At 38.2% G+C, this 12,238-nt stretch overlaps 1 non-coding gene across 1 annotated transcript; it reads right to left on the bottom strand.

Annotated features, from left to right (window-relative positions):
* Positions 1-4,941: 4,941 nt before the first annotated feature.
* Positions 4,942-5,047, bottom strand: LOC150011498 (U6 spliceosomal RNA). Its single transcript, XR_016510891.1, has one exon. It is a non-coding gene; the product is annotated as a U6 spliceosomal RNA (small nuclear RNA).
* Between the last annotated feature and the right edge of the window lie 7,191 nt (positions 5,048-12,238).

The raw sequence follows: 12,238 nt of genomic DNA, 5'->3' as shown, positions 1-12,238 counted from the left end.
GGATAAATTAAAAATGGACTTAATGCAGTCCCTTTAAAGACAAGGAGGGTAATCTTAGGGAGAAAAATCATTATGCAAGGAAAATCACAATGATCAGTAGTAGACTAAAAAGTAGGGCAACTAACAGTCTTAAAAGTTTCTTCTCATTTAAAAAATGGTTTCACTTGAAAATTAAACCATGTCTGTGATATCATCAAAGATATTCAAGTTGCAGGCAAGTAGAATGTCTAGTGCCTTGCAACTGGATGTCTCCCCAATAAGACAATATTACAGATTTAGAGACTTGTTTGTGGGTTATGTTACATAAATTAACATGTGTTTTCTGTTTTCAAAGGGCATAAGCCTATGACCGCATTACCTGAGTGACTGTCTGTATGCATAAGCCTCACTTAATCCTCTCTGCAGCGCTGCCTCCTGAGACTCAATGGTTTGGCTGAACTAAATGGCTGGGTTGGTGAAGAATGGGATGGTATGTGGGCTTCACTTTAAAACTGGTTTCTCTCTTCTATCCTAATGACTTGGACAGAAAGATCTCAGAGGTCTGAGAGGGGGGAAACCTAAACTATTTCCCTCAGCCCAAACTAAGTATGGTGAGCAAAAGGGTTTTGGACAGGTGAGATGTGCCTGGCACACCTTCCTCCAAAGAAGCCCTTCTTTTCCCTAATGTGGGACATTGAAAAATTAATCTCTGCCTTTTGTCATCTAGTGGTTATGGATTGAATGATGTCTTTTAACCCTTTTCACCAAATCTGTTGCCCCCAGAACACAACAAGGATGCCAGCCTGTTAGACCAAGCATGCCATTGTCCGGGGACAGCCAACTGACCTAGAGTCTGCACGATCCTTCCCCTTGTGGGAAGGCCACCCTCCCCTCCACACCCCCACTATTATTAGGGTTTTCTGGACCCAAGGGTAGGTAGGACGACGACCATGTCCAGCTTGAAGCAGCTAGAGGAGCTTGAGACCTTTGCCCATTGTCCTTTACAAGATTACAAAAGGTCTTAATATCTGAGAGGAAGGGATAATTTTTCACAAACCATGGGTATGGACTTGGGGGGGGGATTGCTAGGGGAGGGAGATGCTGGGGGGAGGGGAGTAAAGGGGAGAAAATTGGAACTATTGCAATAATATAATCAATAAAATACAAAAAAAAAAAAGAATAATGATGAGATGAACAGTATTCCAGAAAATAAAAGTATATTATTGAAGACATGTATAAAAATATATAGTATAAAATAAATTCCTGTTTTCAAAAAAAAAAAAAGAAAATATGATGGGACAGCTGATGGCAATTGGGAGAATTGTGTGAGGTCCCAAGGTGCCTACTTTGAAGGGCACTCAGGCGTCAGTGTCCTATCTTGTATCTCCTTCAATAAATGTCTCTATTTTTTCATATTACATGGTTAGATACCTTCTGGACAGAACTCATATATTATATTATATATATACTATATATAGCATATATGTGCTATAATATAAAATATGTATTATATTATATAATATACATAGTAATATACTGTATATAGTTATATGTGAGTGTATATATAAATATACACACACACACAAAACTCTCTTTGGTTAATCTATTTGAAAATAGGTTTCAGGCATAATGACACTTTGACACTTTTTATATTTCTTGCAATAAGTTGCCCAAGTTTTCAAAGCTGGCTAGGGAAAGTGCTGAGCGTGGAACTCGGACAGCCTAATTGAAACCTATGGTCTCATGGTCCTTAATACCTGGGCCATTCTTACTCAGTTAGGGAGAGGTGAGAGAAGTGAGGTAAGTGGGATGGGTGGGATTCTTGTCAACCAGGGTCAAGATAAAAGCCGCACAAGAGAACCTGCGGGGGTTGAGGGGGGTGAGTATGGAGGGAGAGGGAGAGAAAGCAGAAAGCTGATGGATTAAAGGTCAGAGAGATGGGAGGGAAGGGAAGAGGGGAGAATTTTTTATATAAAGAGAGGTGATTGTCAAGAAGTGCCACGAAAACAATATCTCTCACTTTTTTCTTTTATCTAGGACAAAATTTATACTATTTTAAGGTTGGTATTTCAAAGTATAAACCCCCAAAGGGCAGAGAGTAGGTTCTGTGTGCTTTGATGTGAGTCTAACACAGTACTGTGTACAGTAGGTATTCGCTCAGGAACTTAGGCTGCTTATGATGTTAACAGGCACAGGATTCTGAGTCATGAAGGTATCCAGTCATTAGAATTATATTTCATATTATGTGAACAATATGCCAATCCTCATGGAAGCTTTTAAAAATTATCTCTTTAACTATCATGAATATAGCCCTAGGGATCTGTAATACAGAAACAATTACAGAGGATCTATTTTACAACATGAATATGTATTAACCCTTGCTCATAATAGCTGAAAAAGGAGCACCCAAAGACTTATAAAAATAAAATCCTCAAATTCTTTAAAGATTAAAGTCACAAAATTATGTCAGAGGGTTATTCATTAAGTTTAAGATCAAAAAATTAACTCCATCGCTGTCATTAAAACTCAACGCAGTTTTTGTATCTTTATATAAATTGGTATATAACTCTTTAGAAAAAATATATTAGGTGTGAGAAGGAGACAAAGTAATGCCATAAGTTTACCTAATAATTAACAAATAAAATAAATCTTGCTTACATTACGCTCTGCTTTCCTCCCAAGGCTGCCCATTCTATTGACCCACTTGCCTGTGAAGACAAGTTTCAATTCTCTTAGTTTTTAAGGCTGGGGTTTGCAAACTCTTTTCACAGTGACCAATGGTGAGAAATATGATTGGAATCCACACAAATATATTTACAGAACCATTTATATTTTTAAGTATTGTATTTGCATATATACTTTATAAAGCTCTTTATTCTGTCAGTCAATATTTTTTATCTCATTAGCAACACTGTAAAGATCACAGAATCAATTTGGTGAGTTTAATCAACATTTTAGAAAACAGTAAAATATCCAAAGTGAATCACAGGGAATATAAGTTTTCTTTCATGAAAATTTTGTTTGAACTTTGCAAGTTTGTAGGTATGTGTTCTGCACATGAAGTAAAGTGTATTTCTCACAGTGGGTCTTTGACACAAATGTTTGACACTTTACCATTGTGTGGCATTGCAGTTTGGAAAACATAGTCTAAAAGACCACCATTAGCTGCTTTTATCTTCAAAAAATGCTCTGCTGTAATCTTCATAATGTTGTAAGTTTTCATTATGTAACATCTTAGTGTCTTGCCCTCTGGCCCTGGGAAAAAGAGTTTGAAAAATGTGACTCAGCAATGGGTAGCTACACAAAGGGCCATTTGGACGATGGAACAAAGAAACACTGAATCACAATGCTCTGCTCAGTTTTAGACCTTTGACACATAAATAAGAGGTAAGTGTAGGAAATATCAAAACAGCAACAAATGGTTTAAATACTAAAAAATGCACTTATAAGGAACTACTTATGGGGACTGAAACCAATATGTTAGTAAGAAAATATTAACTATTTCTATACTTGACTGAAATACCATAATTAAGCAACATAAATTTCTTCAAATTTGGTATTAAAAAGTATGGTTCTGGTGTACAGAAAAAAGATTTCCTTTTTAATTATAGTTTATTCTATTTTCACCAACAGCTAATTTCTGTGGTAAGAGCCACTATAAATATCTAGAGGCAAAGATTAGCAGATAAAAATGAACTGAGCATATGGCCCAAGAAATGATAGTGTGATAATTGGAAAAACTTAATAATCAAAGACAAATAAAATTTTATTTTGGTGTAAAAACAGATTTATAATAGTGGGAAAAAGATTGTAGTCAGGATAAAGCTTCAGTTGACTTATAAAGAAGTTTTTTGGTTTTATGTTTTAACACAGAATTATTTGAGTCAAAATAAATAAATTTCAAAAAACAACACTTTGAAAAATAAATATCATCAATTCAAACTGAAATATTAATAGTTCACAGCAGCTAAAGCAAGAGATTACATAAGTAGTGCATTGAATCAAAGTGCTGGATAAAATTACCTAATGCTTATGCCCTTTTCTAATATTAAGAATTTAAAAGTAACCCTTCATAATTGACATGCTACTTCAGTCGACTGTTGTCAATAAGCCAAGGAGACCTGAAAATATGCCTGTTTTTTTTTTTGTTTCAAAGCTACAGATGAATCCTGGCACTCAGTGGTAAACCAGCTTCTGGTAGTACTGGACAGCCCTTTCGCTAGCTGAAATATAGAGCAAAATATGCACAAACTCTTGAAAGGCATTCTCGTTGGTATTTTTACCTGACATCACCTGACATTGGGATATAACTCCACAAGAAGAAGGGTTTGTAGACAGAAGAGGTGAGGGGAAGGTAGGGCAAAGATTTCACAGAACCAGCAGTGCCCTGAGACAGGAGTTTCTTGTTTATGATAAAATAAGAGATCCAACTTCATTTATGAGTTACTAAGAGAGAATAATGAAGTCCATTGCCCAAAATTTATTGCCAATTTTTACTTTCTTTTTAAAACAACTACAAAACAGGATATTGAGCTGACAGGCTTTCTTCTTCAACATTCTCATAGAGAGATAATGAAAAAGAATAGAAATTCCGAAGAGTTGTCCATCCCATAATTAAAGCATGTTATTTTCTATCTTCCCCAATATTTCTCCTCCAATTAAGTTTCGTATACAAGAACCAAAGTCCTGCTAGAATCTTCCACATAATTTCCAATTTATTTTTTGGCTAAGGATGTTTCAGCTTTTAATGACGTTTTAACATTGAAAGATGATGCTTTTTTGTATTAACTAATGTGATCTTGAAAGTATAGCAATGGCATAAGAATTTCTCTAAAACCTAGGGGAAGAGAAAAGGAGAGAGCTACTACCAAGTAATTATTCTCTTCAAATGCCTTGTTCTTTTCAAATACTATGCTACAAGAGATGGAGGCCATTATAGTGTAGTTATTTTATTTTATTTTTTAACATATAGAATGTTTCACAAATTTGCACATCATCCTTGTGCAGGGCCATGCTAATCTTCTCTGTATCATTCCCATTTTAGTATATGTGCTACTGAAGCAAGCACTATTTTATTTTGATCTAAATAATACACTATTTTCCTTATTAGGATTTAATTGATTAAGCATGAAGTTATCAGCAAATGAGTTCTGTTTTAATTAGATAGGTAATAGTGATAAGCTGTAGTGTTCACTCATCCATGAACAAAAATAAAATTACAGTGTTCAACCTACTTAAATGGGAGGGACAAATATTATTTTAATATATCTAATAGAATAATGATCTGCTAATAAGGTAAGTATAATTATAAAAGTAAAAACTTTACAAATAAACATTAATTGTACACCTACTATATGCCGGGCACTGGGGATTTGAGTATTAAAAAAGCCACTGAACTCAGTATTTTGTTGCTCAATGATAGGTAAACATGTAATTTCAATACAGCAATGAAAACATGCATATAAGTTATTCAAAACACCATGGGAAAATTGAAGATAAAAAATTGACTAGAAGACTTCCTGAATGGTATTTTAGAGGAGAAATTTACCTAGTAATTATTCCTAGGGGAAGGGTATATCTGACAGAGGTAAATTATATCTAAACAAACAAACATACTCTTGATAATGCTAATGTAATAGTGATATTACAAATATTACCTAAAACATTAACAAAATTCAAGCAAAATTAAGCAACCATATCCAACAAAGAGAGTATACTGGTCATTCGAGAGGAAGGGGAATTCCCAGCATGTATTTCCTCCTTCCTAACTGTATCCAAATTCCTTCTGTGCTATTCTCTCTCCCACACTGTGTGGCACCTTGAGGCTGTGGGAAATCCAGGTTCTTATCTCTTGCTAAGTGAACAGCACATTATCCATGACATCCCAACTCAGAACAAAGAGTGAAAATATGGCCTACGTTTGCTTAATTAGATGGACTCTTCTGGGACTCTGACACTTGACCAAGAACAAAAGAAGCTGTTGGATATTACTCATCTCAATAGGGCATCAGGATCACACTGTTCCTAAGGTTCTCACATTCCAGCACTGTTTCTGAGTTTATCCCTAAGTGGGACACTGAGTAACCAGAAGTCTAGAGCCATTTACCAGAGGAAGCAGGCGCAGCTCTCTCTCACAGAAATGATGGTCCTTCCGCAGAACCAGAGGAGTCTGGTCAGCTCGTGCATAGGGATATCTAAAAAGTGCAGAGAAGGCAACCTGCCCATGTATCCTTGTATTATTCTAAAACCAAGTCCTTTTTTGTTATTGTGTATGATAGCAGACAACTGCTGTTTTTGTCTTTCTGGCATCCACTCTGCTGTCTTTCAGCAAATGTATACCTTATTTTCCTTGGGAAACCTCTTTCCCATTTTCCATCCATGAGATTTGAGTGGAGTCTTCATTTTTGTTTCCAGGAGTGAGCATGGATCCAAAACCTGGCCAGTGAGAGCTAATAAAATTCAGTTTCAAATGGTTTGTTTGGGTTTTGTCTTGTTTTGTTTTTTGTAATTGTTAGTAACACTAAAAACCAAGGGCCACAGTGAAGTGCAGGCCTGACTGCAAATAAAATCAATGAGGCAGTAAAGATAATGGAGACAGAGGTCAACTTTCTGAATTCTCAAATGAGATAAGCAGCCTCAGCAACCTCATACCATTTTTCCCCTTAAAGTCAGTCTGATTGGTTTTCTTTGTAATTTACAATTAAGAGTCTTAGGCTTCTTTCTTATTTTATTCTCTCTGATCTGTATTCTAAAGTCTCAGGCTTATAAGTGATTTTAAAGCTCACTTGGTAAAGCCAACTAGGTTCATTTCAGATGCTCGCTTCTTCCAGTGTCTTACCTCCAGTAATGAGGAGTTTGCAACCTCCAAAAACAGGGTACCCTTAATGTACTTGAGATTTTTTTAAATCCTAGTGAAATATGCCTTCTAGACATGAAAGGGACAGCAATAAGTAATAAACATAATAACTACATTAATTGTAGAGTATGTTAAGTCTTAATAAGTGATATGAAAATAAGGGAAAATCAAGCAAAGTAAGGAGGAGTTGAGAATGAGAGACACAATTTGCCTTATTAAACAGGTTGGCCAGGGTGAGTCTCAGCTACAAGATGAGATTTGAAGAAAGACTTAAAAGAAGGTAGGCTCGGCTGGTTGGGTGTCGTCCCGCAAAGCAAAAGGTCACTTGTTTGATTCTTGATCTGGACACATACTCAGGTTGTGGGTTCATTCATACAAGAGGCAAACCGATCGATATTTCTCTCTCGCATTGATGTTTTTCTCCCACTCTTTTTTCCTCCCTTACCCTCTCTCTAAAAATAAATAAATAAAATCTTTTTTCTTTTTTTTTTTTTAAAGAAAAGAGGGTAGGGAACTGGCCCAAAAGATACCTGGAGAATTTCCTATTTTAGGCACAGAAAGCAGGGAGAGTAAATGCTTAAGTTGAGAGTATGCCTGGCACATTCTAGAAACTGCAAGGAGGGCACAGTAGAAGGGTTGACTTGGACTAGGCGCACAGACAGTTCACCCATGGTGACAGGCAGGATGTCAGATTATGTATCAGCTGGTGGGTTCAAGTGGTAGTGACAATCTCTGTAAGTGCTCTTGTGGATGCTCCAATTTTCTTAGTGGGGAAGAATGCATTTGGGCAAGGAAAGAAAGAAAAATATTTTAATTCTCATCAAGAGAGTGGGAGAATAATATTTTTATTTTTTTAATGTGTTTTATTGATTATAATATTACATTTATGCCAATTTCCCTTCCCTCTGCTCCCCTCCACCCGGTGGCCCCCCTCCCTCCAGTTGTCCCCCCCTTTTAGATCATGTCCATTAGTTGTGCATACAGTTCTTCTCAACCTCTCTCTGTCTATTCCATTCCCTCCTACCATGATCCTTAATTCCTATATCATCTTCCTCCCTCTCCCCATTCCCCCTCCCTGTTGACCTCCCCCCAATATGTTCCCCATACCTATAGTTCTTTTTCCACTCTCGTTGCATGTTTAGTTTGCCTTTGTTTCAATTCCCTAGCTTCTGTTGTTTCTTGTGATGCAGTTTTCATTTTAGATTTCATAGTCTTGATCCTCCTTTCTCTAAACCAGTCCCTTTAACATCTCATATAACAGTGGTTTGGATCTAATGAACTCTTTCAGTTTTATTTTGTCCTGGAAACACTTTCTCTGTCCTTCTATTCTGAATGACAATTTTGCTGGATAGAGTATTCGTGGTTGTAGGTTTTGGATTTTCATTACTTTGAATATTTCTTGCCAGTCCCTTCTTGCCTGCAGGGTCTCCCTTGAGAAGTCAGCTGATAGTCTAATTGGGACCCCTTTGTACATAATTCTTTTCTTCTCTCTTGCTGCTTTTAAGATTCTCTCTTTATCTTTAATTTTTGACATTTTGATTATAATGTGTCTTGGAGTGGTTCTCCCTGGGTCCAGTTTTTTTGGAACTCTCTGTGCTTCCTGGACCTGTAAGTCTATTTCCTTCCCCAAGTCTGGGAAGTTCTCCTTTATTATATTTTCACTCAATTTTTCAAGTTCTAGTTCATCTTCCTCGCTCTCTGGCAAACCAATGATTCTTATGTTGGGCCTTTTATAGCTGTCCCAGAGGTTTCTGATCCTCTCATCGTTGCTTCCCATTTCCTCTCGCTGCATTGGTTGACTGCTTGTTCCTTCTCCATATTCCGGTTTGTTGAAATGAACTCTGGATTTTATTTCCTCACCATCTGTCTCATATGTGGTTTTGTTCCTTTCGTTATGAGTGTTTTTCGCTTCTTTCTCATCTTTTTCCAGATCTTTTGTGAATTCTGTAAGCCACCTGATAACAATGGCCCAGAACTGAGCCTCTGACAGGTTTCTTATCTGTTCATCTGTCAGGTTCTCTATCTGTTGCCTGGTGAGCTGTGCCACCGGGATTTCTATAGTTGTCTGCCTCATTTTGACAGATGCGTTTTGTTTTCTTGGGCCGGCTGTAGGGGGCAGTGCCTGTGTACTCGTAATGACCCAGCGACCGGCGCCATTCGTCAGCCTTTCTCGCTGCGCCGTGGTGCTTTGTCGTCACAACCCAGCGACCGGTGCCTGTCCGCGACCTATTTCGCAGCGCTGTGGCGCTTTGTGTGGGGGCGGCGGTCCAAGATGGATTCACACAGTTATTCCGCTAGGAGACCGGGATCCGTCCTCCCGCCCCCCTGGGCCTCACTGTTCAAGGCGATGTGGTGGCTGCTTTCCCCAGCGTTGGGGTCGCGAGCTGCCGGGGGTTCGACTGCAGCCGGGGTTGTTCTCCCCGCCGCTGTCCCAGGTGTGACCGCAAACAGCGCCGCCCCCTTTCGCTCCCCTTACCTGCCCAAAGGGCGCCGCTGGTTTATAACTTCATATGTTGGGCTTCCGTGTAGTTTTATTTTCTGGAATTTCTAGTTATCCTTTGTTTTGAAGTAGTTGTATTCCTCTCTAGTTGTAGAGGGAGACCTAGCGCGTCCGTCTAAGCCTCCATCTTGGCCGGAAGTCTGAGAATAATATTTTTAAAAAATATCTAGTGTAATTACCCTGCAGAATTAAAGGTCTATTTCTAATTTAAAGTTAGTGTGGCATTGCCCCGGCCTATGTGGTTCATTGGTTAGAGTGCTGTCCCATAACCAAAATATTGCAGGTTCAGTTCCTGGCTGGGGCACACGCCTAGGTTGCAGGTTGAGCCCTGGTTCAGGCATGTGTGCATGCAATCCCCAGTCCTAATACGGATCCCCAGTCTGTGTGCATGCAAGGCCACAAATCAATGCTTCTCTTGCATCAATGTTTCTTTCTCTCCCTTCCTTTCTCTCTCTAAAAAAAAAAGCAAATGAAAATGTCCTCAGGTGAGGATAAAAAAATTTTTTTAATAAATAAATAAATAAATAATAAAGTCAGTGTGGCAGTGTGTTTTTCTCCAGGCAGTTTTGGTTTCAGGGTTGAAGACATGGAGTAGGCAGAGAATTAGATTTAACCAGGTTTATGAATTGCCAAGTAAGCAAGACAATGAGAAGGGAGCAATGGAGTGGATGGTGTTTACAAGAGAGTGATTATAATGATTAACCAAAAATTTAATCTAGAAGGATTTGATGGCAATTTTAAAAGGTAGGATCAAAATACCAGAGGTCTCATTAAGATCAAAGAATGGTTGGGAACCTACTACTAGAGAGAATGGGTCAGGAAAATAGGACATGGAAGTCAGAGAGCGGGATATTTAAAAACGAGGTTTATAAAGAGGTCCAGGTATGACCGAGAGAGACCGACTAAGATAAAGTGAAAGACAAAATATTTGCAAGAGAGATAATCAAGGAACTGGTATGCCAAGGTGTTAGAAGAATCATCTATACGTCTATTGAAATCTACCATAATTTAGACAGTGTTACCAGAGAGAGTGAAATAGGTGCTTATGTCACCAAGAAATGAGAAATAACTCAAGTATTCATAAATGACAGCAACAATGAGGGGCAAGGTTGATATCATCTGATGGCATAAGACCCATGGCTGGTTGTTTTCAGGAAGAAGGTAGAGAGACAGGTCTGACAGCAGCAATGAAGGACACTGGCATCACCTCGGGATGAGTGGCACTCGGGCTGTGGGAGGAAAAGCAGCCACCACTTGACACTGCACAGAAAAGGTGCTATCGGCGAAGAATCAAGAAGAGAAGAGAGGCTGAGGATCCACGGGCTTTTGCTACCCACGCACTGATTGCAGAGAGCACCATTAGTGAGTTTCAGGACTTGGGGAGGCTGAAACAAAGGCAGTAGATTTCCACTGGGACCAGAAGCATCCGCATCACCCAAGAACATGTTAGAAATTCCAGTTCTCGGGCTTGACCCTGTGCCTCCTGAATCAGAAACAAATTCGCCCCAGCAATCCGTGATTTAGCAAACCCTCCAGATGATCTTGATGGGCAATAAAGTTCGAGAACCATTGGAACAGGAGCAGATTACTTGGGCTTAAGGTGTAGGAGAGAAGGGTGACCTGGAAGTCTTGAGGTTTGTGGTGGCTGACAGAAGCATGCCTACAGGATATAATGAGATTATGTTCAAAGCAGAAAATAGAGATAAGTCTTGAGAACTGGGGAAAGGAGGGTGATAAGGAAAGATAGGTTTCTGGGACTTTTCACTCCTGAATGGCTAGACGGTCATAGATACAATATTTCCCCATCTCTTTGGCTTAAAGACTTACTACCACACTACCACACTACCACACTAGAGCTTACACTCACCAGTATCTCTCTCTTCCTCTCTCTCCATTTTGTCTCTCTTGATCAAGGTTTTTGTGTGTTTTGTCTTATTTTTGGTTACAAGTAGCAGAAAACCATTGTAAATAGCTTAAATGTATAAAAGAAAACTTATTTTAAGGATATAAGGATTACAAGGCAGAAGGTACCCATAAGGAGTTATCATACGTATGTGCATGTGTGCACATGTGTGTGAATGAAATTCTAGGATGGTTTGGGTTAGGTAACTACTGTGCTTGACTATAGCTTGAGATGTAGTGTCATAAAGTATGAACACGAGCACAATTAGTAGGTGAATCATTTCTTCAAGGGATGTTACAGGCTGGGCTGCCACCTGAAAAGAATCTACAACTGAAAGTGTGTACTAAAATAAGAGTTACCATAATTTAGGTGGATAAATACCTGGTAATTTTCTTTCAAATAGAAAGTGGGATAGCATTCTTGGCTAAGTATTTCTTTTCTAATTGTCTTAAACACTGACTTAATAATTGAAAAAGCTCCTTTTTTTTTTTGTAAGAAGGTAGCAATTACCGTGAAATTGTAACATTTCCACTTATACAGTATTAAATAGATTAAATATTTTCCTCTCGTTAACTTAAATAAGTTGGACCTATCATTCTAAATATTTATAAGCCTGTGTGTGTATGCATGCATATATTCTGTGTTGAATCTGTGGATTTTACCATCTCTATCTGTATTCTATATGACTTCTGTAAGGTAGGTTAGAGTATATTATCACACACCTTCCTGAGTAAACCCTCCCAAAATGTATTTGAGTTGAGTAAACCTTCTACTTCTCGGGCTCCCAAAATATTTTATGAAATCTAATTTGTTAATTTTAGTAATACACTTTATTCCTCCTGTAAGTTATTTTGTAAATACCTATATGATAAAAGCAAGGAACAGAAGCCCCAATGTAGCTAAAGTTAAATAACAAAACTAAAGCGTGACAAGACTCAAAACGTGATATGAAAACTAAACTCAGAGGAGAGTCTCCATGTGATCAGTTGCCTTTGCTTAT

Source organism: Furipterus horrens, unplaced genomic scaffold (assembly GCF_987537825.1).
Source record: "Furipterus horrens unplaced genomic scaffold, mFurHor1.1.pri manual_scaffold_4, whole genome shotgun sequence".
In the NCBI taxonomy this organism is placed as follows: Eukaryota; Metazoa; Chordata; class Mammalia; order Chiroptera; family Furipteridae; genus Furipterus; species Furipterus horrens.
This window is presented reverse-complemented; position numbering and strand designations above follow the sequence as displayed.